The sequence below is a fragment of the Aythya fuligula genome, chromosome 25 (assembly GCF_009819795.1).
Source record: "Aythya fuligula isolate bAytFul2 chromosome 25, bAytFul2.pri, whole genome shotgun sequence".
NCBI classification, from domain to species: Eukaryota; Metazoa; Chordata; class Aves; order Anseriformes; family Anatidae; genus Aythya; species Aythya fuligula.
In genome coordinates, this window is record NC_045583.1 from 2,346,884 (window position 1) to 2,368,251 (window position 21,368).

The 21,368-nt window shown below is 51.5% G+C and overlaps 1 long non-coding RNA gene across 1 annotated transcript; it reads left to right on the forward strand.

Moving 5' to 3' along the window:
• Positions 1-3,424: 3,424 nt before the first annotated feature.
• On the forward strand, positions 3,425-21,319 carry LOC116498903. The gene is made up of 3 exons (XR_004254204.1): positions 3,425-3,600; positions 3,684-3,790; positions 21,135-21,319. It is a non-coding gene; the product is annotated as an uncharacterized LOC116498903 (long non-coding RNA).
• Positions 21,320-21,368: the final 49 nt, after the last annotated feature.

Genomic DNA, 21,368 nt, shown 5'->3' on the forward strand with positions numbered 1-21,368 from the left:
AACGGTCTGCAGTCAAGTTTGGGACTCACATTTGCATTTGCTGTAACTAAACACAAGAAGGGCTTCAAACTACAAAACTACCTTTGGCCAATCTGGGGCTGTTGTGACTTCCAGGGTAAGTCAGAGCATCCATGGAAATCCCTCTGCAGCATGAGTAAGATCTCTAGAGAGAAGAGACCTGAATTGAGCCTTCCTTCTAAGCAGCTGCAGCTGAAGGGTCTGAGCTGTCAGAGCACAGCCTGTACCTAGGTAAAGCTGAGATGTTCTCCTGCTCACAGGCTCCTTGTCTTGTTTGCCACGTGTGATGGTGTCTAATCCCTGTGAATATTCTAGCAGATACCACAAGCTGAGTTCTGCTTGGCTGTTCACATGAGATTTAGATAAGGCCAGGGCAAATCTGTGCTGTGATCTAATCGGGCATGAACAGCTGAGGTGGCAGTTGACTCTGTATTTCCCCCTTTTGATAAATTAATCTGATTTTCAGATTCTTATGATGGCTCAGCCCTGCGATGTTCTGAACCTCCTAGTTCTGCTTCAGCAAAGCGATTCGGTCCGTTTAGAAGCCTAGGACTGGATCGACTGAAATCATACCCAAGTCTGACTTTTAATTGTTGCTGATCCTGCTAAAAGATCCCACTGGTCCCTGCCAAAGTGTTTTTGTGAACTAGGTCTGGGGTCTTCTGTAGCTGTCAGCATGGAGCCCTGCAACAGGAAAACATGTGATGTGCTCCAGAATCCTTGGTTGCTTGGTGGGTAAGTTGGAGGAGCACATGGGGAGACTGTCACAGACATAAGAAATGTCGAGGCTTCTCACACCCCGGTCTTGCTCTGTTGCGGGGAGTTGTCTTCAGGTAGATGTGAGATCTGTGAAGGTGATGGTTATGAAATGACAGCAGAAGGCCCTATCTCAGCCTGCAGGCAAGCATTAGTATTTTGGAAAAGGGCACACTGCGTGGGTGCTGGCCAGAGGCAGTGCAGGGAGGCAGCTGCCCTCGCAGCTGTCCCTGCTGGACTGGGGGCTGCCAGACCCAAATCTGCAAGCTCACAGCTGTGAGTGCTGTCACCGGTGTGCCACCACCGTACTCTGTCTCACGTGTGCCAGAGGCTGAAATATCTGAGTAGCCCCTAAACTTTTTAGTTCCTCAGCCAAAGGGAAATTCCCCAGGCCTGCTGGGCAGTGCACCAGGAATCTGAGAGAAGCGTGAACGTCCTTGTATTTGAGGTAGCGGAGTATCAGCTGCCCTAATCTGCTCTGCATGACCCAGAATCTCCTGGTCTGGTAAGATGTAGTTAAACCCACTTTCTGCCTGGTAATTGTAGAAAATGTTACCTGCCTGTTTGCAGGGAGAGGAGCCCTGCTTGCGGCCTGGAGCACCACTTCTGAGCTGCACAGCCCCCCGTTCGTCTGCAGGAGGTCCTGGCTCTTTTGTACGGGCACAGAACTGTAAATGTTCATGCATCTCATGACTTCTGAGAGCAACAAGACTCCCCATGGCCTGCCCTGTCTCCTGTGGTTAGTGTAGAGTGGATGGTATGTGGAGCTGCTGTTTTTGCTCTTCTGGCTTGCAAAGTTTAACAGATCTCCTGGCCTGCTGAAGCAGCGCTGGCACGCGGTGACATTCAGTGAGAGGACCAGAGCCTCCTCTTAAGTGGCAGTCCAGGAGTGTCCACTGTCACAGCCTGCAAGTTTTCTGTTGTTTTTTAAAGCTGTTTGTGTGGACTCGGTGAGTCAGAGGTAGAGCTGCAAATAGGAAGCTTGACTTCATGCTGCTGCTCTAACCAGAGCCCTGCAACACTGACCTCCAGCTCAGATACTGTAGGCACAGCATTCAGGAATCCACCTAGCGAGCGTCATATGCTCCAGTGAAAAAGAAAAAAATAAAAAAGCAGCACTAATAGTTATTTAATTGCTTGTGAACTTCCCTGAGCAGAAAACAGAGGCAGTTCTCCCCACCCAAATTTGGACTCTGGCACTTTACCAACTTAAGGCATAGCCTAGCTCTCCAGGGCTTGCTGGCTTTTTTTTTTTTTTTTTTTTAATTATTTATTTCAATGAGTTTCTAGCTGCACGTAGAGTGCCAAAAAACTTTTTGCAGGAAACAGGAGTGTCATTTCTCCTTGTCAGCCACCCCTGTGAGCGAGTTCTCATCGGTTCAAGTGACAATAAATGTAGGTGCTCCTCTGCTCTTGCCATGGAGGGTGAGTCCTTTCAGCAAGCTTGGGGAGGGAGCAGCTGCTCGGTGAAAACAAGACGATCCTGCTGACCCAAGCTGAAATGTGATGGGGAAATGGGATTTTTGACCTTGAGAGGTACAAAGTTGCTCAAAGGAGAGAACCTGCGAAGATTAAAAATAACTAGATCTTTATAATGCTTCTGCAACTACCGGAGCTGGATAAATATATTGCGAAACAGCTGGCCAAATTCTAAATAGTACAAACTAACCCAAGCCTTTTGATGGCCAGTCAGCTGAAGAACTGGCCCTAACTTTTGCAAGCATTAATTGAAGATCAACTTTAGCAGCTGTATTCTCGTCCTTTTTTTTTTTTTTTTTTTTTTTAACTGTCCCCTGCCAGTGAGCGTTCACATAAACTATTTGTTGATGCAGATGTTTAAGGAAGGCTGTTCTGTGTAAGGCTGCTCAGCTCTAGGGCTGTGTAGGAGTTAAGAATATTCCTTTTTCCTCAACCTCTGCTTCTGTTCAGTTACTGTTAGACCAATTACTGACCCGGAGCTGTCTGAATGGCATCCCTGCCCCTGGCAGGGGGGTACCAAGGGGGTGATCTCTCAGGTCCCTTCCACCCCAAGGGGCTCTGTGATTGTGACAGTGTGTAAGCACCCCCCAAGCTGCCTGCCTTTCCCCTCTCGTGTGCACACGCCGTGTGATTTGAGGCAGTCATGTACCATGAATAATGTCCGGGGGCCAGGTCACGAGCTTCCCAGAGCATGGGAGTCATTTGCATACAATCCAAGCAATTACCAGTAATGAATAGATCAGTTAAAAAGCAAACAAGAAACGATTCGGAGCGCGGGTAATTCCCCTGCAGAAAGAAGAAAAAAAAATAAATAAAAAAAAAAGGAGAGGGAGGGGAAAAAAAAAAAAAAAAGAAAGGAAAAAGCCGAGCACTTCTAACCCCCCAGCCCTGATGCGGGGCTGACCCCGGGGTGCGGGGCTGGGGGTTGCCCGGTCCCGTTATGTCCCTGTCCCCGTTATGTCCCCGTCCCCATCCCGGTGCCGTCCCCGTCCCCCCCGCCCCGCCCTGGGCAGCGCATGCTCCCTGCCGGGCCCCAACCTGCCCATTTAAACGGCGGCGGAGGCACGGGGCTGAGCACCGGGGCCGGGCTGAGCCCCGGGCACCACCGACGAAGGGCTGCGGGGATGCTCGGGGTCGTCCCGGGGGAGAAGGGGGGGACCGGGACCACCTCGTGCTCGCAGCCGGGAGCAGAGCGCCGGGTCCCGGCGGGTTTCTGCTCAGACGGGGCGGCTGCGAGCTCCTCGATCCCGCTGATGCTCCCTGCGATCCGGTGCTGCTTTTGCTAGGGGAAAGGCGAGGAGAAGAGGCGAGCCTGCACGTCGAGGAGCAGAGGGAGAGCGGCTGCAGGTAGGGCTGCTGAGCCCCTCCTGGGCTGTGCTGGCGTGTGGACGCAGCCTGAGTCTTTTTTTCCCTGCTTCTCATTGTTGCAGACATCTGTTGTGAGCGAGTTCGTTTGAAAGGTAACTGAACTGGAAAGAAGTCGGGAAGCGGGAGGTGAAGGCGGATGGCCAGAAATCCCGAGGGCTTGTGAGGACAGGTCAGTGAATCTTCGGAATCAAAGGAAACCAGCGCTTGACAGGAGGAAGTTCTCACTGCACCTAATTGTAGGCTCCGCTTAGATTTGCTGCCAGGTTAACTTGTCTGCCCTGCTCGGATGTAAGGGAACTTGGAGAGGCTTTCTTCTTAGACCTGGGACCTAAGTGTCATAATGTGAGTGCTCTGTAGGATTGCGAAGCTTGGCGTGACTGCAGACTTTGATGGGGAAGGTGCGTTAATTGCTTATGATATTAATTTGTCTTCCCCTTCGTGGCAGCTTTGGCAGGAAGAAAAAAATCACTAGAGTCAAGCAATACTTGTGCTCTGGTGATGGCCAAACTTAGCAAGGTGCCTGGTCTTCATGTGTTTTTTTTTTTTTTTTTCAAAAAAGAAAATGACTGCTGAAATTGGGGAGGATGGGATGTACCAAGAACAATCTTCTCAGTCCTCATTTAGACCTGTCAGACTTGTGGGCAGTATAGAAAAAGTAGCCAAGCTCCAACGAGATCCTGGTCTGGCACTATTTTAGTCTCAGACATGGGTTCAGGGGAGTGGGGTTTGTGTGTAACATGAGAGTAACCGGGAATTTATAGAAATAGAACATGAGTAAGAACTTCAAAAGTACCCAAATGACTTGGGCACCAGAGTCATGCAGGCACTCCTGAAAAACATGTACCAGCCTTGAAACGATTTGTATTATTCACCCTACCTGTAATTTTCTCTTTATTTTTTAATGTGTGATGCTACCTGGACTTGCTTGCATCACCGTAGCTCCCTGGTAACTCTTCCACTCGCTGGGGAGTGGCTGTGGTGCAGGAGCTGGGAAGGCTTGATTCTCAGCCCTGCGCTCGAATTCCAGGCAGTGCCTTAAACTCTGGAACTTATTACCACAAAGCATCGTGGAAGCCAAGAGCGCTTAGCTTATGGGATTTGAAAAAAGGATTAGAAATTTGATATGGATAGCAAGAATCTCCAGAATTAATAGTAAATTAAAAGAGAGCTTTACAAGGGATATAAATCCCCGTATTTTGGGGTATAAGCCAATCTTAGGATTTAGTAGGAAAATTCTCCTTGTAGGGAGTTTTTTCCTGTGCTGTCTGCTGATGGCTGTGTTCCCTTACAACTTGTTACACACGTAGCCTGTGCAACGTCTTCTGCGAGAGCCTCTCCTCTTCTTGAAGAGGTTCTGGTTCAAGCACCTGAACCTCAAGGTGTTTCACAACACGGAGCTGTTGCTACAAGGTCTGAGCCCCGTGGCTTTGTGTAGGAGCTGCCTAGAGATAACGGTAATATTGTTTGTGAACAAAGCAGTAGTCTCACAGCCTCTAAGATTATCGTTACTGTAATATAACAGAGTAATAGTAGATACTGAGTGTTTCCCAAACAAACTCTGCTGGCAGCATTTTTTGAAAAGCGCGTAGTCCATTTTTGTCAGCAGTGAGAAACACCATATCCATAGCACGAGAAGCTCAGATCACTGGATTGATTGCTGAGTTAGAAAATACAGCCTTTTGGTCTGTTTTATCTTCGCCAGAGTCCCCAGAAAATGCGAGTGTCTAGTATAAACTCTTGCTAACCTTTTCCCCAAACTGTTTATTTCGCTGGAGCACTCAAGCGGCAGTGTTTTTCTGTATGGAGTTCAGTGTGATGGCTCTGCTCTTGTGGCTGATGGCATTGTGAGTGTGCTCTCTAAAAAATGATAAATCAAATATTAAAAAACAACTAAGCAGCCCAGTTTTGTAGCGAAGCTGCCAATAGGAGCTTTGTCAGATTAGGTATCAAAGGAGCTGGTCCTAAAAGCATCAAATCTGTTGAACAATGAAGTGACAGAGCAGCCCCGGCTCTTCCAATGTAACTGTGTGGGTCTCCTCGAGCGTCTTTTTGCAGAGCCTCTTTGAAAATATCAGCCTGTCTGTGGTGTGCCTGCTGCACTCTGAAAATCTCAACCCAGAGCCTTTTGTGTCGGATCCACAAGAAGCTCTGAGGGTTTGCAAATTGCTTCTGAGGAATGTACGAAAGCAAACAAAAACAAATTTAGATGCTCTGTAAAACTAGTCTTTATACGTCATGTTTCTAACCTACTAGACTGTAATAGTCTTAATCCCTGCCTTCTGTAGTTCTATGATGGTGAAAAGCAAGGTGAAAAGCTGTGCCTGCAGCAGCAGTTTCATGATGGCTTTAGAAAACCCTTTCAAAGGACTTCTGCAGATGATGATGTAGCAGAGAACCCAAGGATGCTGCTGTGTGTGTGTAGTCTTGTCTGGACATTGCTATTAATTGGTTTCATTCAAGTTGGCTATTAGTCTGTCAGATCTGGTACCGGGCTAGACCTGTGCTAGGAGCTTGCTTAAATTACAAGAAAATGACATAACAGACGTTAACAAGTAGTTTGCTTTCTCTCTTTTTCCTTTACGGCTATATATTTTCAGGCAATTTAAACCTGTTTTATACACACCAATAGGTGTAACAGTAATGCACTCCTCAGACTTTGGCCTCTCCAGGCAACTGTCCCACTTTTTTTGTTGCAATGGGGCTGTAGAGCTTTTCAGATGAGCTATAAACGGTGTAAGCAACATCTGTTTGTGTTTATCCTCCACCTTTCTCTAGGTTGGAGCTATTCAACCAAGGAGTGTCTTGTTTTGGTACCTCTTCTGGGTTGTCTTTAATGTGTGTGCTGCTATCTCCTTATCTTGTCTCAGGCAACATCAAAGCAAAAGTCTTGACCCATTGGGTGAAAGTTGTGGAGGTTTGTGATGGATTCAGGGCGATGAGGGAGCAGGAGGACCAGAGGGATGGGAGAACGGCTGCAGGTAGCAGCAGGGATGAGCAGGCAGCAGCAGCTATAAAACCTTGTACCTTGCACCTCAGGAGAAGTAGGCAGCAGCCGGTATGGAGAGGGAGAAGCAGAAATGAAAAAGTCATGTCTGGTGAACGTCTGTTCACTTCTGCTGTTCCAAATAACGCCATCATATGATCGGGCCCTGCGGCTTCTGCAGGAGGTTGGGGACATTCAGCATACAACAGCAATTTCTAACTAAAACTAACCAGGGACAGCCAACCTGGGGGGTCTCCTGATGCTAACTGTGCAGTTAAACTCTTGATTGAGGTTGTGCTGTGAGTGGAGGGAGTCATGAAAAGCTTGTGAGCAGTTGTCAGCTATTTTCAGTGTTGACTTGACTTCTGGGTGCTCGATATCAGACATCAAAGGTAGCCATGTGAAAACAAGGAACCCTAGGGCTCAGCTGAGAAAAGGGACACAGACCCTCATGGAGGAATCCTTGCTTTTTAAAAAAAAAAAATCAACAAAACAAAAACAAAAAACAAAAACAAAGAAAAGCGAGGAAAACCTCAAAGGAGTCTCTGTGAGATAGTCAAGTGATGTAGGTGCACATAGAAGATTGCCTCTAAGTATGGGTCTACATAAAGTAAAGGAAAGAATAGGAAGATAGTAACCCAGAGGATAGCAGTTTTTTGCCCCGATGCATGTAGTTTACAGTCAAACCACATTTATCTCTAAACCTGACAATCTGTTGAATCCATTTAGACCTTGAAATGTTCTATTTCTCATGCTGCTGTTGCACTTCAATGCTTTGAGAATCTCTGAATCTGATCTTGTGTTATGGAACTGCAGAAAGTTGCCGATGTATCCACCAAGCAAGCTATCGAGTTGCTTGTTCAGAAAACATAACCACGTGAAGTTATAAAGTGTCCCTTTTATTATTATTTGTATGCACGCTGTTCCTTGGAGGTCCTCAAATTTGTGCCCTTCCTCCTTGTTTTCATATCCTAAAATGTCAGTTCCTCTTGCAGTTCAAAAATATTTGTTTAACATTTTGCCAGCCTGCAGAAGAGGAGAAACAGACCCCCGTGAATATTGTCTGGCAAAATAAGAAATGTAATGTAGGAATGTGGTCCGAATGGCTTCTTTGTCTTGGTGCTGGAGGGCGGCTGGAACACACACAGCAAGAAGCAGGTGCTTGGTTTGCAGCTCTGAACAGTTTTTCTTTCTCAAAGTCACTGTACAGGCACTAAAACTGCTGCTAGTTCAGTTCTCAGGGCCCTGTTCCTGCCTTATATCCAAGGGAAACCAGCTCTGCTGATCCAGAAAGAACCAACTTACGGTGGTTTGCAGATGAATTCTCATAATTGCCAATTTTTGAATATTCAGACCGTGTAAGGATGGCCTCTGGCAAGATGATGAGGTTTATTTGAAAAAGAAACTTAAAACAATGGTGGGCGCTGGTTTGGGTTTGTGAGGTCGAAGGCTTTTCTCTTCCATCAAAGGAGCAGATTTTTTCCACCTTCACTCTGGTGGAAGCTGAAGCTCTCCGTGGTTGTTTGTCTCCAGGAGCTAGAGCTAGTTTTCCTCAAGAAAAACGCAAATATAATGAGTGCAGTGACTCAAATCTGTGCAAGTCGTCAGCACTCAAAAGACATTAATGTTCTTGTGGAGCAGGGTAGAGCCAATTTGAGGAATGATGTGTGTATTTGTGGATAACATCTGAATCTTGCTTTAGATTTATGGGTTAAGACTTTCGGTGAAATGGGGCATGCAGTAAAATCCGTGGATCGCATTTTCTTTACCAAACATTAGGGTTGACTCCTGCTGGGATCTGACCTCCTGCATCAAAGCAACTGAAGTGGTGGTCAAACCTCAAATCTTAAAGCTATTCTGCCGTCTCCTCCCAGTTGCCTGCTTCTAATTTAGGAGCAGTGCCCAGAAGTGGCTCTTCAGTTAGATTTGAAGTGGGTGTAAGTGTACGCACTCTGTTTTCCGTCCTCTCTGCATGAAGACCCAGAGCCTCTACATTACTCTGAGCCTGTGGGTGAGTTACCTGCTGGTGATTTTAAGCTGCTTCCATCAGCAGGCTGTGCTCTGCGACTGACACAGAGCATCTGCCACAGGTCCAGGATGCTGCGCTGCTATCTTTTCCCTCTATCCAGTGGTATAATGCCTGTGTGGTGTGCTGGGTATTGCTGTGCTACCTTGGCCTGCTTTCTGGAGGAAATTCTCCCTTCGCTTGGAGCTGTGCAAACAGAATAAAGGCTTGTTGTGGTGGCAGAGAGAGCGGCCTTGTAGGTCCGGGGCTCGAGGCAGTTCATAAATACAAAGAGATGGAGCACAAAGGAACAATGAGATGGCAGCAGGCTGTGCGTACCAGGTACTGGCTCGTGTGGGGACAGGAGAGGGCTTTGTGTGGGCGCTGTTGCTGCTGGACTCCAGAGGTGGGTTTGGGAATGGCTCTGACAAACGACTCCTGTGCGAGAGGGGCGGTGGAAGCAACTGGAGCAATGCTAGAACAAAAGGCTGCTGTGCTACAGCCGAGGCCAACCGAGCAATTAACGGGCCTGGAAGGGTGGCTTTTCGTGGGGACTGACTGACGCTAGGTGGAGGAGAGCAGCTAAATGTTGTCGGGAGAACAGGCTGACCGTGCAGGTAGAAAGAGGGGCACAGGGAACCTAGGAAGGATGCTTCCAGCTATTAAACCTCAGCCCACAGGTATTGTTTCAGGGGAAATTCTTGCAACCTCAGTGCTTGAGATCCATCCATCCAGGCTGGACAAATGTGCTAGAGAATGTGCTGTTGGGAACAGTCCTGCGACAGCCTCAGGGAAGATGATTCAACAGGGCCTCTTTCAGCTTTGATTTCTGCGAACAGTCTACATTTGTGCTGCCTCCAGATATTCCCATTCATCACTGTCTGTGGCTCGTGTTGATAGCCGTGAATAAGCCTCTTGGGCAAGAGCAGGGAATGCTAGCTATCCCCCTAGCAGGCGAGTGCAACTGTGGCTAGTCACCACATGCTGGTGCAGAGCCAAAACGACCCAAAACGGTGCTGGTGATAACCCCTTTCCCGGCTCTTACCAGGCAGAGCCAGCACCGTGCCTGCCCGAGGTGCCCTGGCTGTTTGCCCGAGGCACCCAGAGCATATTGCGGGAATATCAGAGGCCTTTCTGCTTCATTTGTAGCTTGCTGAACTTTACTCCGGTAAATATGGGCAAGAGAGCCCAGTGAGGAGAGAAAATCCTGCTCTCTTCAGAGTCTGAAATGCACAAAGTTTTAATCTTCTGCCCCTACGACAGCAGACCTTGTCAGCAAGTGCTAAGGAGCTTTAGTGCTCACACCACTTCCCTGCCTGTCCCCTTGATGGATGCAGGGTGCATCAAAGCAAGAAACCAACTGTGTGCAACGAAAAGCCCAAGCACCCCTGGCCAGAGTGCTCAGCAAAATCCAGGCAGCTTTGAACTTGAACTTCCAGCTTAATTACTAAAAAGCTAATAATTCAAGGCTGGTACTCCTGCAGGAGCTGCAAAACAGAAGTCAGGTGCCTGTCTGTACGCAGAGGCAGGGAGCGAGGGGGGTGGTAAAATGCCTCGCTCTGTTCGCCGCCTATAGAAATCGCGGCTTGGGGCTTTGTCTTTTCAGAAGGGGAAAACTCCCCTGGCAGCTACTCTGTGCTGCTGCGTGTGCTGGATAAATGGCTCCAGCTTCACGTTAAATCCCTGCGAGTTCAGGGTCCGTGGTACATTAAACCGATAATGAGAACGGGGAAAGGAAAAGGCTTCGTAAGCTGCTTATAACAATCTTTCAGTGAAAGTTATCTGTCTTAAAAAACACACCCTGATGGCTTCTTATCTTTGTAGTTATCCAGACAGCTTCAGACAGAAGTAAAATCACAGGATCTCTTGTTTTTAGACCCAGACCTCATGACCAGTCTGTCATGATAAGGAGGTGATCTGAGGGCCCTCATTAACACGGAGACGTTGGCGTGCCGCAGGCAGATGGCAGGGCTCGTGCAAAGTTTTTGCTATCTGAGGCACGTGAAATTGCTTTTCTTGTAAGAAAGATCTCGGGACTTGGATGCATGACCTTAAAGAGAAATCCGGTCATTGCCTGCGTGCTGCTCACCCGTCCCTGTGGCTGCTGAGGCAGAAGGAGCCTTTCTGAGACAGAAGGAACCTGGCAAAGTGGTGTAAACCCACCTCCACGGGCAGCTGCAGCCCACAGGGCAGCATGCAGGTGGCTGAGAGGCAGCGGGACGGAAACAGCAACCCTGCCAGGGGGACAGACAGCAGGGCCAGCGGGATCTTACAGCGGCTCCCAGCCCAAGGTCTGCAGGGTTTGCTGCATTCCCTCCCCCCTTTGAGTTGTGCCACCACGGGTGGCTGCCCGTCCGCATCCGTTCGTGCTCGGTGCGAGCTCTTGCACGATCTCCGAGCAGGGGGGTAAAACCCAGCCGTTCCCAGGAGGGCTGCGGGCTGTTGCCCAGCTTGCTCGCCTCTCATGCGCTCAGGGCCCGATGTGACTGATGGGGGTTCTGTGCTCACAGCTGTCTTGGGGCTATTCCTCACGCTGCAAAGGCTCTTTGTCTCTTTCAAAGCCATGACCTCATTTTAGAGACAGAAAACAGAGAGGGAGAAACCCACCAACCTGCCAGCGGAGGTCAAAGGGCTTGCCGAGAGATATGTTAGCATCAAACTTCTCCGGCAGGGACACAAATAACTGGAATTGCAGACCAGAAAATTACCATGAAAAAATGGACTAACTACCATGTGATTACAAAAGAGCCCATTAGCTCTGTGTGTGTCTAGGATTCAAAGTATATCCTTTGAGGAAGAGCACAAGGTCACGCTCCCAAAACTTTCAGCGCGAGGGACTGCAGAAGCCTGCGCCTGTTGCCTGCTGCTCTCCAAGCACCGCCACGCAGGGAGGAGCAACCAGCCAAACCTCTGTCTGTCCTAGGTACGGACCTCAGGACACGTTTTTTGGCAAAAATGAGGGAAGGTGAGATTTCAGGGTTAGGTAGCAGCAGCTCCTGCTGTGGTTATATTTGTCAGACCCCTCTCTGCAGCTTCAAAACGGGCCCGCTGGGGTACGGCTCGGCTCTCTGCCGCGGCTGCTGCGTTGTGCTAGCACATCACAGCTGCCCTCTCCACCCTGAGGCTGGCACTGAGTCTCAGCTGGCCCCGTGATTGTCACAGTTTGCTAAATAAAGCCAGAAATGATGATGATCTCTCATGGGTTGCAAGTCCCAGAGCCGCCCTGGAGCCTGAGCGTGCTGGAGGAGCGACGGTGCTGTGGCTAGCTGGGCAGGCAGACGTGCCGTTACGCAGCATTCGTGCTTTGGTTGGAAACAAGAAGTTCCAATTTCACTTCCCATTTTCCCAGCCTTGTGAACAGACATTGCAAAGCAGGCACAATAAAATAGCTAGGGTTTCTGCCCTCCCATTTCTTCTCTGTAACAGGTGGGAAATTTTCCTCCTGCTCAGCACTGGTGACCAGAACTGAGAAGTTGTTGTGTTGCTGTCTCAGTGCCAAGGTGAGCTGCGCAGCATCCATGGGACAGCCATGTGTGCTCCCTGCCAGCTACCAACCTCCCACCAGGACTGGTTTGCTCTTCCCTTTGCCAGTTCCAGGTTGTTGGGGCAAGTGCTTTCTGCCTAAGAACACTTACAGAAATGCAAGCCTCTGAAGTCCCACGCGCTTGTTCAAGGAAGGCACTTCACTTGTGTGGGGTTGAGCTATGCAGGTGTAGCTGTACTGCAGGAAAATGCAGATTCAATGTCCAGGTAGACAGAGTTTGGTGAGTGTGATCTGCTTTTTTTTGGGGCGCTTGCAGAGGGACAGCCTGGGGTGGCACCATCACAGCCCACGGTTAGGGGCACTGCTGGACCCAGCCCTCATCCCCTGCAGGAGAGCACCAGGGGCTCCTTGGCAACTAAATGCAGGCTCTGCCTCAGCCTCAACAGCACTAAGGCCATGCCCAGGGTCCATTCGGGCAGGACCAACACATCCCAACATTATTTGGAGCCCTGGGGTCTCCCCCTGCCCAGGCACAGGCAGCCCGGTGCTATCGCGCTGCTGCGGGGTCGCGGGAGCGGGTCCCGAGCCACCTGTTGGGCTGTCACACATCAGGAGGCTGCTGCGCTTTTTACCAGCGGCCGTCTCTTTTTTTTTTTTTTTTTTTTTTCCTCGCTCCCCGGTATTCCCTTTACAACCGGCTCATTGTGCTGCGGGCTGGAGCAGCTGGGTGGAGTGTTTCAGGCTCAAGTATAATTTCAGCGCCTTTAAAAGCCTGCGGAGCTCCCTCCCTCCGCTCCCCCCAAGGCGGCCGGCACCGCCAACAAGGGATAATTTGATGGATTACTCTGTGGGGCTGAGGGGCTCTCCTTAATCCCCTTTGTGGGCCTGTTTGACTAGACGCGGAGCAGAAGCCCCCAGCCTCAGGCAGAGAAAAGGCGGCTCAGCGGGGAAGGTTTTACACCCTGACACAGAAATACGGGCCCTGGTCATGTGGCAGCGGATAGAATCTGCACCCGTTACCGCGCTGCGGAGAAGGGGGGCACCTGGAAGGGGCTCTTTTTTTTTTTTTTTTTTTCCCCAGTTCGATTTACATTTTTATTCTTCAGCGAAAAAATAAAAATAAAAAAGAGGGGGTGGGGGGAAAGGCTGAGTCAGAGCAAGTGCCAGGGCGATGGGCACAGTATTTTAAACAGCAAAAATGAACTCAAGTGGAAAGCAGAACCAGCTCATCTCGCGTTTGCCCTCCCACTCCAAAACAGGGGCTCCTCTCATGAATAAAAGTAAGAGCCTGGCTCATGCCACAGCAAAAAAAAAAAAAAAAAAGCTGTACACAGTAGGGCCAGCCTTGTCCGGAGGTTTGAGCTGTTTGTGGCACACCCGACGCCAGCTCAGGGGAGGGTGACCAGCAGGAGTGAGACTGGAGTGGGAGCTGAAAGCGATGCCTCTTGGGTTGCGTTGTGTGTGTTTAGGGGAGCGTGAGACTTCTCTGTGCTTCGTGAAGTTTGGAGATCAGATGCTGGCCCTAAGTGGGTGAAATGCCGTGAGGCTGTCCTGCCCTGCAGCTGGCACCAGCAGTTCCACCACAGCTCCTTCAGTGCTCTCTGAAGATCCTTCTGCAGCTGAGCTGTAGGATATTTTTTAGGGCACTCAGTCCTTCCCTGCATCACAGCTTAGCCTGCTTGGCTTTCCAGACAGTGTCCCTCATGGAAATGGGGCCGAGCTGCAGACCAGGTTTCAGCCCTTCAACCTCAGCCCCTGCATGGAGCTCAGCGCCCAGCTCCTCCCTGCACCCTGCTTTCACTTGGCCACGCTCCTCCTCGTGTGGGCTGGGGCAGGATCTCACCCAGCAGCCCGAAGCCCTGCGTGGCTGCAGGCGGGTGGACGTGCCGGTGACACCTGCCAGCTGTGGGAGAGTTCCTGGCACCCTCTGGCATCCCGGGCTGTCCGCAGCAAGCTCCAAAACGTGTCAGCGTGGCCTCTGCTGTGTCAGTGACCTCGCGAGCTGGAGGCAGTTCCTGGTTTGTTAGGGGAGGAGGAGAGGCTGGAATTGGCCTCTGCTGCTCTGTCTCTTTCTCTGGCCAGGCTGGCAGGCAGGGGAGCTCAGGCAAGAGTTCCTGCCAGGAGCAGTTCCTTTGTCTGCCAGGGGGAAGAAGCAGGTTGTGGACAGGAGGTCAGTGGAGCCTGGGGGCTGTCCTGCTGTCTGTTTGATGTTCTGGGGCAGGGTGAGGATAAAGAGTCCGCAGAGCTGTTGGCATGGCTTCAGAAAGAAGCGTGAAATACCAGCGACGTGCAGGGTGAAGGGCAAGCAGGACATTTTTTCCCCATTCTGCAAACTATCCCCCTGGCATGGACGGTGCCGTTAGCCTGCCAGGAGAGGAGAGCATCCTTTCCTAATGTTTGTTCCTAAAAAATGCTTTGACCTTATCCACCTTATAGGGACCTTCATTTGCTGTCCGTAGCCTTTCCCTGGTGCCTTTGCTTTATCCAATTGCTCAAAGGAGGACTGATACCAGCCTGTTTCACGTGCCCTTGCTGCTCACTGCAAAACAGGGAAGACACTTAGCAGTCACCTGCCCTCCCTGATCGACCATTGCTTGAGCAAAGCACTGCTATTGGAAACAACCCCAAAGCTCCCAGAGCTTCTGCAGACGTGCAGCAGTCCCCAGGGCTGGCTCCAGGACAGCCCAACCCCACAAACCACCAGCACAAACCATCTGCACAAAACACCAGGACAAACCATCAGCACGAACCAGCAAATCTCCCAAAGGGGAGATGCAGCCCCCCGGTAGCTCCAGGCACTTAAAGCTTGGCTCCTTCTTCTCTCTTTTGCTTCCTGCTCTCAGTTCACAAAATGGAGATCGTAGTGAATTGCTTTCAGTCTCCCTGCTTGTGTTGCTTGGGCAGGGATCAGTCTGCTCTCCACAAGAGCACCAACCACAAGCTGAGCCATGACCTTCCGATAGCCCTAACAGCAGGATAACCACCTCGTGGGTGCTGCAAGGAAGCAATTGCTGCCTGGCAGATAAAACAACTCCCAATCCCAATAAATTTAAATGTCTCCCTTACGAACAAACTGCGTGGAAGGTGTTCTGAGCTGCCTTGGGGACGTGCCCCTTCCTCCAGCTCCTAAATGTCTGTAGCATCCAGCGTTTTTCCTGGATTGGTCTCCTGGTGTCTGAGCTGCTGGGTGCTGCACCGCGGGGTAAGGAAGGGAATTTCGAATGGGCTGTGGCCCTTGGGTCTTCCTTGTTCTCATCTAAGGGGATTTCCACCCACTGCTGCTCTTTCCCTAAGCTGAGCTGCCGAGGCCAATATAATGGAGCCCTGAGCTCAAAGGAAACGCAGAGTTAATTCAGGGAGACTAAATAAATTGCAATTCTCCCATCCCTGCTTAATGACCACTCCCCTCTCCCCACACTGTGAATGGGGTCAAGGAGATTTGGAGGGGGGGGAAGGGGAGAGGGTCAGGAGAGGTCAGGTGAGTTTTCCATTTCATCCCGCGCAAGCCTGCCAGAGCTATTCTCCATGGTGTATTTCACATTCAGCGGCACTGAATGGCCACTGATAGCTGTGAAAGGCTCTGGCACTGTATGAACAGCCCTTCCCGAAGCGCTCGCCCTTGTGCTCGCTCCCACCCTTTCTTCCAAAGGGCTTCCAGGGAGCGGGGAATTAATAACGTTCAGAAAGAGCCCCTCGGAAGGTTGGAAGTGTAACGCTGTGGTTATGAATGGCTAACAATACCCCTCGCCCTCCCCTCTCCCCGCTGCTCGTTGGCAATCAGTTCCTGCATCGAATCTGCCCTGTGGTGGGGAGGAAAGGTGTGGGGCCAGGTCACCTGGAGCAGCCCCTGCCCTTCACCGTCCCCTGCCTCCAGCCTGGCAAACGCTGACCCAGGGAAATTTCTTCCCGTGTAAGAAAGGGTTTGGGTTGTTACAGAGCCGGGCAGGTCACAAGTGCTGGCAGATCTCCACGGGCTGATCATTGCTGTGGCTGTTTGTTCATCTGCTGGGTAGCAATAAATCAGAGGGGTTGCTGCCACGCACAGCAACATCTCATCTCTGCACCCACGGGGTGATGGGGAAGGCTGCAGAGCTGTGAGATATGGACTCTTTGGAGGAAGGAGGGAGTTTTTCTCAGCCACATAACTACACCCCAGTTTTATTTATAAAACGGCTGTCCCTCGGTCGTCATTCTGTCCAAGAACAGATGCAATTACTTGTAATATCCTACGTTGTGAAGATTAGAGGAGATCAGGAGGAGGAGAAGCTTCTTTCGGTGCATGTCCATTAGCACACAGTTTGTTTTCTCAGGGTGTCTTAGGGTCTGTTCCATCCGACAGCAAAAGGTGCGGCGCGGAGCCCGCTGGGGAGGGCACACGGAGCGGCGCCCGTGCTGCTGAGAGAAAGGAAGTGGGAGGTTAGCTGTCTGCTAGCTGTTTCGTTGCTTGGTAAGCGAGTCCCTGCATCTGACATCACCGGCACATCCAGCCCCGTGGCTGCGTGCGGCCGTGCACCCACTGCTGCTCCTCTGCAGCTCTCTGTGTCTGTACCATCTGTACCGCACTGAGCTCACGAGGGCGTTTGTCAAAACTTTTTCTCTAAGCACGTGAGCAAGGAATCCACTCTGACTAGGGGAAAGGCACAAATCCAAGCCTGCTGGTCCCCTGCCGTGAAAGAACCGGACTCTCAGAAGCCGATCCCCTGGCTTCAGCCCTGCTCCTCCTGCCTGCTCCCTGTTACTGCTGCCAGGTGAGTCGTGCTCAGCATAGGTAGCCAGCCTGGCTTCCCCTCTTCTGGGTGTTGTCACAGGAGAGGAGAGGGGGTGCAGGAGACAGCAGACGTGCAGGAGGTGCAGTCCTTTGTTCGTAGGTGCTGGGCAGGCTCCTGTGTCTGGGTGGGTGGCACAGAGCTGCCCCGGGGCTGCCTTTGTGCGGACAGCGCTGTGCTGGGTGCTGCTGAGCTCCTGCCCTGTCCCGCCCTCCTACCTGGCTGCCAGGTGGAAGAGCCTCCTGGGGTTGATCTGCTGGTTCTCTGCAGAGGAAAGGAAGGAAAAGTTTGGGTTGTGAGCTTAAAACTAAAACAGAAAACCTTGGGTTTACAAGCATTTTGCTACTCCCTGGGGAGGGAGAGGAAGAGCCTTAGCGCTCAGCAGCAGGTGATGTCCCCGTGCCATGACAGCCTGGTGAATGGTTGTGGAAAAGCCCCAGCCGTGACTCCTTTCTGCTGCTGTGTGCAGGAAACCCTACACAGAAGGGCTGGGATGCAGTTTTGGGAGGTTGTTGGCTGTTACCCTTGTCAAGGTGCTTGGCACTGTGTCCTTAGGGAGGGACAAATGCTGTCCCTGCCGGTAAAGCTGGGGGAAACTGAGGCCAGAAGGCCAAAAGTGCTTTCTGTCACGCAGCTTTTTGACCAGCCACCCCCTCAAATCAGTCCTCCTGCGTAGCCTGCCAAATAAACTGTCCTGGCAGAGATGAGCAGTTCAATCAAAGCATTAGGTCTTGCTGCTGGGGCTGTTCTTCAGAAAAAGATTGTCATCCGCAAAACCAAAGGCAACATCTCATGGTCTTTAAAATACCAATAATAATAATCCCCTGTGCTAAGGCTGTCTCTGCTTGCTGGTTCAGCCCCAGACCCCTCGGTGATGGGGAGTAGCATGGGAGCAGATGGGGAGCCCTGCTCTGCCTGGGACCTGCAGGTGCCCGTAGTGCAGAGGATCTGTTCCTGAAGTTTCTTTCTGTTCAGGATCTGTTCCTGAATTTTCATCCCGGAGTTTCTTTCTGAGCTGGTTTGGGACTGGAGCAGCAAAGCACTCGGTGGAGAGTGGCTTTGTGAGGCTGGTGCTGGCAGCCCGTGTTTGCTCAGCACCGTGCACGAGGGGCCCAGCGCAGGCGTGGCCGTGGTGCTAACAGCATGAACAACCCCGTGCAGCTCGGCGTTATCAGGAGGCAGGGAGGGCCCTGAAACCAAACCCTCGTGTGTACCTGCTCGGTTCCTCCTCTGTTTGCCTGCAGCCTACTTAAGCAGCTTTTCCTGAATGCCGCGTACCCGGCTGGCTGCGGGGATCTGCTGTCACCGCTCTGCCTGGGGGAGGTGAGTGCTGCCTTCTGCCTCCCTCAAACCTCCCAAATCTTCGTTTTCCATCTCTCTGCCCTGTCTTTACAGATCAGATGCTTTTGGTAGTTTGCACCGGCAGTTCTTTGCAGCTAAGTCCATCTCTCGGTTTTCTGTGAGCAAAATAAGGAGATAGTTGGTGGGTATTGGGGCAAGATGTAACTTAAACAGAAAAGAGTTCGTAATCTATGGGTGCTGAGTCTGTGACTTGGTTGCTGTAGGTAACTTCTGATCGTGGGTATCGCCACTGGGTACGCTGGGATTTGTTTTTTCATTAAAGTCCTTTGAGAGTGTGGAGGGGGGAAGAGACAGATCTGCTCTTCCCTACTGATAAGCGATCTAGCCTCTGTCCCTCAGCCTGAAATTCTCAGGCAGCTGGGGAGATGTACAGGTTCATGCTCCCCTCCCCGTGCTGGTTAATCGCTGTTGGAGGTGTCGCTGGGATAAAGGGAAGAAAAAAAAGTGTTTGTTTTGTTTATTGTGCGTATGTGTGTGTGTGTGAGACATCATTTACTTAATGTTCGTTTCCCCTGGGATAAATTTCCCTCCAAAGCCTGGACTACAGCAGCGAGGATCCCTGTAGTCATCAGACATTGCAGCTCCCTTCCAGGTCTAGCTCCAATAATTTTGTCTCGGGAGCCTGCTTCCTCCAGCTAACAGCATCAAACCTCATGCTGCTGGAGGGCTGCAGCTTAAATTCCTACCCCAGGGCTGTCAGCCAGCTGGGCACCCATCGTAAAAAACGAACAAGGCTGAGACATCCTGTGTCTAGCCCACATCTAAGAAAGGTGGTTGCTGCCCCCAGTCGCTTCCTTGCCGATAGAGTGCAGGAGAAGTAACGCCGGGTGTAGCTGGGGCCTTGGTGCTCCTTTGAAGGATGTGTAGTGATTAAAAAAATCTGCTGCTCCCTCCCCTCTGCCGTTAGCTCGCTGTTTGACCTTGGGCGAGCCGTTTAAATGTTCGCAGTTGGTAAAAGAAGGTATCCTTTGTGACAGTCAAGGTCTAAGCGTGGAGGGGGAAGGCGAGGGATTCCGGTAGGAAACTAATCAGCGCTTATTGTGCCTAATTGGCAGCCTGTCAGCTCCTGAGCTGGGGAGCCCTGCCCCTTCTCTGCACAGCGAGCGGCAGGGAGGGATGCTTGTATCTGTGCAAACCTCACCGCCGTGCCTCCTGCTTCACCCAGCTGTCTCCGTGTGTTTTGTTTTGGCTGATGGCGAGAGGGGAAGAAAGGGGAAAGGCAGCAGCCGTGTAAATTGTACCCTTCTAACTCTTGTGCAGTGATGGAGGCCAAACGCGTGCGCTCTGGGAAGCTGGGGTCCAGCGGCTCCTCCTGCAGGGCTGGCAGTGCCAGGGGCTCTGAACACACTTCACACCCGTTTCGGCCCCCTGACAAGCAGCCCTTCCAGCTCTGCAAGGCCTGACCCAAGGCCAGGCACAGCCTCGAGTCCTGGTGGCCTCAGGGTGCAGAGGAGGGAGGCACGTGTTGGCCCAGAGATGGTCCCTGCAGCAGGAGGGGACATCTCTTGCTCTCTCCTCTAATTGAGGCAAAGAATTTAGAAGGGGACAGGGCTGCAAAACTGGATTTTCACCTTGTTCCTCCTGCTGGGCTCACTCTCCACAGCTAAGGAAGGCAAACTGTACCAGTTAGCCTCTCTGGCATGAAGGAGGTGTACCGGCAGGTAAACAGCCACAGCTTCCCGGAGTCAGGGAGGGAGCAGGCAGAGATAAGCACCTCCGCTGGAATGTCCCGTGTTCTGCCCAGCCTCCTTCACGCACAGGACCCAAAGCTCCTGGGGGCTGAGCTGTGGTGGGACCGGAGGCAGAAGGTTGTGCAAACCAGCAGCACAGTGCAGGGGGTGCTTTGAGGAACGAGTCCTGTGCTGGAACAGTTCGGGACAGCGGGACCTGTGGGAGCCAGGCATAACAACGAAACTCACCAGTGGCTCATGTAGGGTGTGAAGTCAGAGCAGACAAATCCCTGAGAATTGAGTTTGGTTTGCTCCTGAATCAATGTCTGTGCAGGAGCTTGATGTCACCCCTGTGCTAACCCATTCTACCTCTCCCAAAGTAACCACAGGCCGTCTCCCCAAGATGCTGTTAGCCACACAGCAGTTGGGACTAGGCTGGATGCTGGCAACCTCACAGGATTAGGTTTTGTTGCGGAGTGCCATAGTGGCAGGCTCAGCACAAGTTTCTAAGAGGCATCTGCTTCTGGCTGTTCAGACTCTGTCCGGATCCGGTGGCCTCTCCCCTCTGAAGAAGGCTGGGGAGAGGGAGCATGTTACAGGGCAAATAAATGACTCAGACTAATGAGTAAGGTAATTGCCGTTCACTGTTAGACGAGGCTAAAGTGGGTCAGGTTTGTTTGTGAAACTCCACAGAGGCACCATCTGTTCCCCGCGCCCCATCTCAGAGGCTGGAGGCAGGATTTGGGTGAGATGGCGTCCCCGGGAGCTGGGGGGAGATGTGTGGTCAGCAGGTGGTGGTGTGAGTCCCCGGAGATGTCCCGAGTGGCTGCAGGCTGTGCCCACCTCCATCCTCCAACAGGGACTCATAAGTGATTTCACTGGGAGAGGGGACTCAAAGTCCTTTCTGAGGTTAGGCTTTGTGTCTCGGCTACAACTTCCCATCTATCGGATGAGGTTGGAGGGGACACTGAGGGGTCATTAGGCCTCCCGCAGCCCCAAGGCAGGGTTGGGTTTTCCCAAACTGTTTCTGACAGGTGCCTGTATCACCTGCCACAAGCCCTTGGAGAGAAACCAGGCATGAACATAGCTCAAGCCTTAAAACCCCACAGCTCTCCCAAGGTGTCCTCACATCTGTAAGCCTGTGGGGACAGTGTTTGTCTCTTTCAGCCGTGACATGTCTGTGTGGCACCTGCTTTTAGTCCTGTCCCCTACCCCGTGCCTAACGAGCCATCTCTTCTCTCAGACCACAGCATGTGAGCAGAAGGGGAAGCACAGAGAGGGATCTTGGCCTGCCCACGCTTGGACTTGACATTGCTGGGCCCGCATCTTGCAGCAGGAGGAAGAGGAGAAGGCGGTTTGCTCACTGTCGCTAAAAATGGGAGGCAGCATCCATCCGGCAGACTGGGATCAGAAGCTCCAGAGCTCACCCGTGGGACATCTCCGGGATCGCCGGAGCACCGCAGCCCTCTGTCCGTGA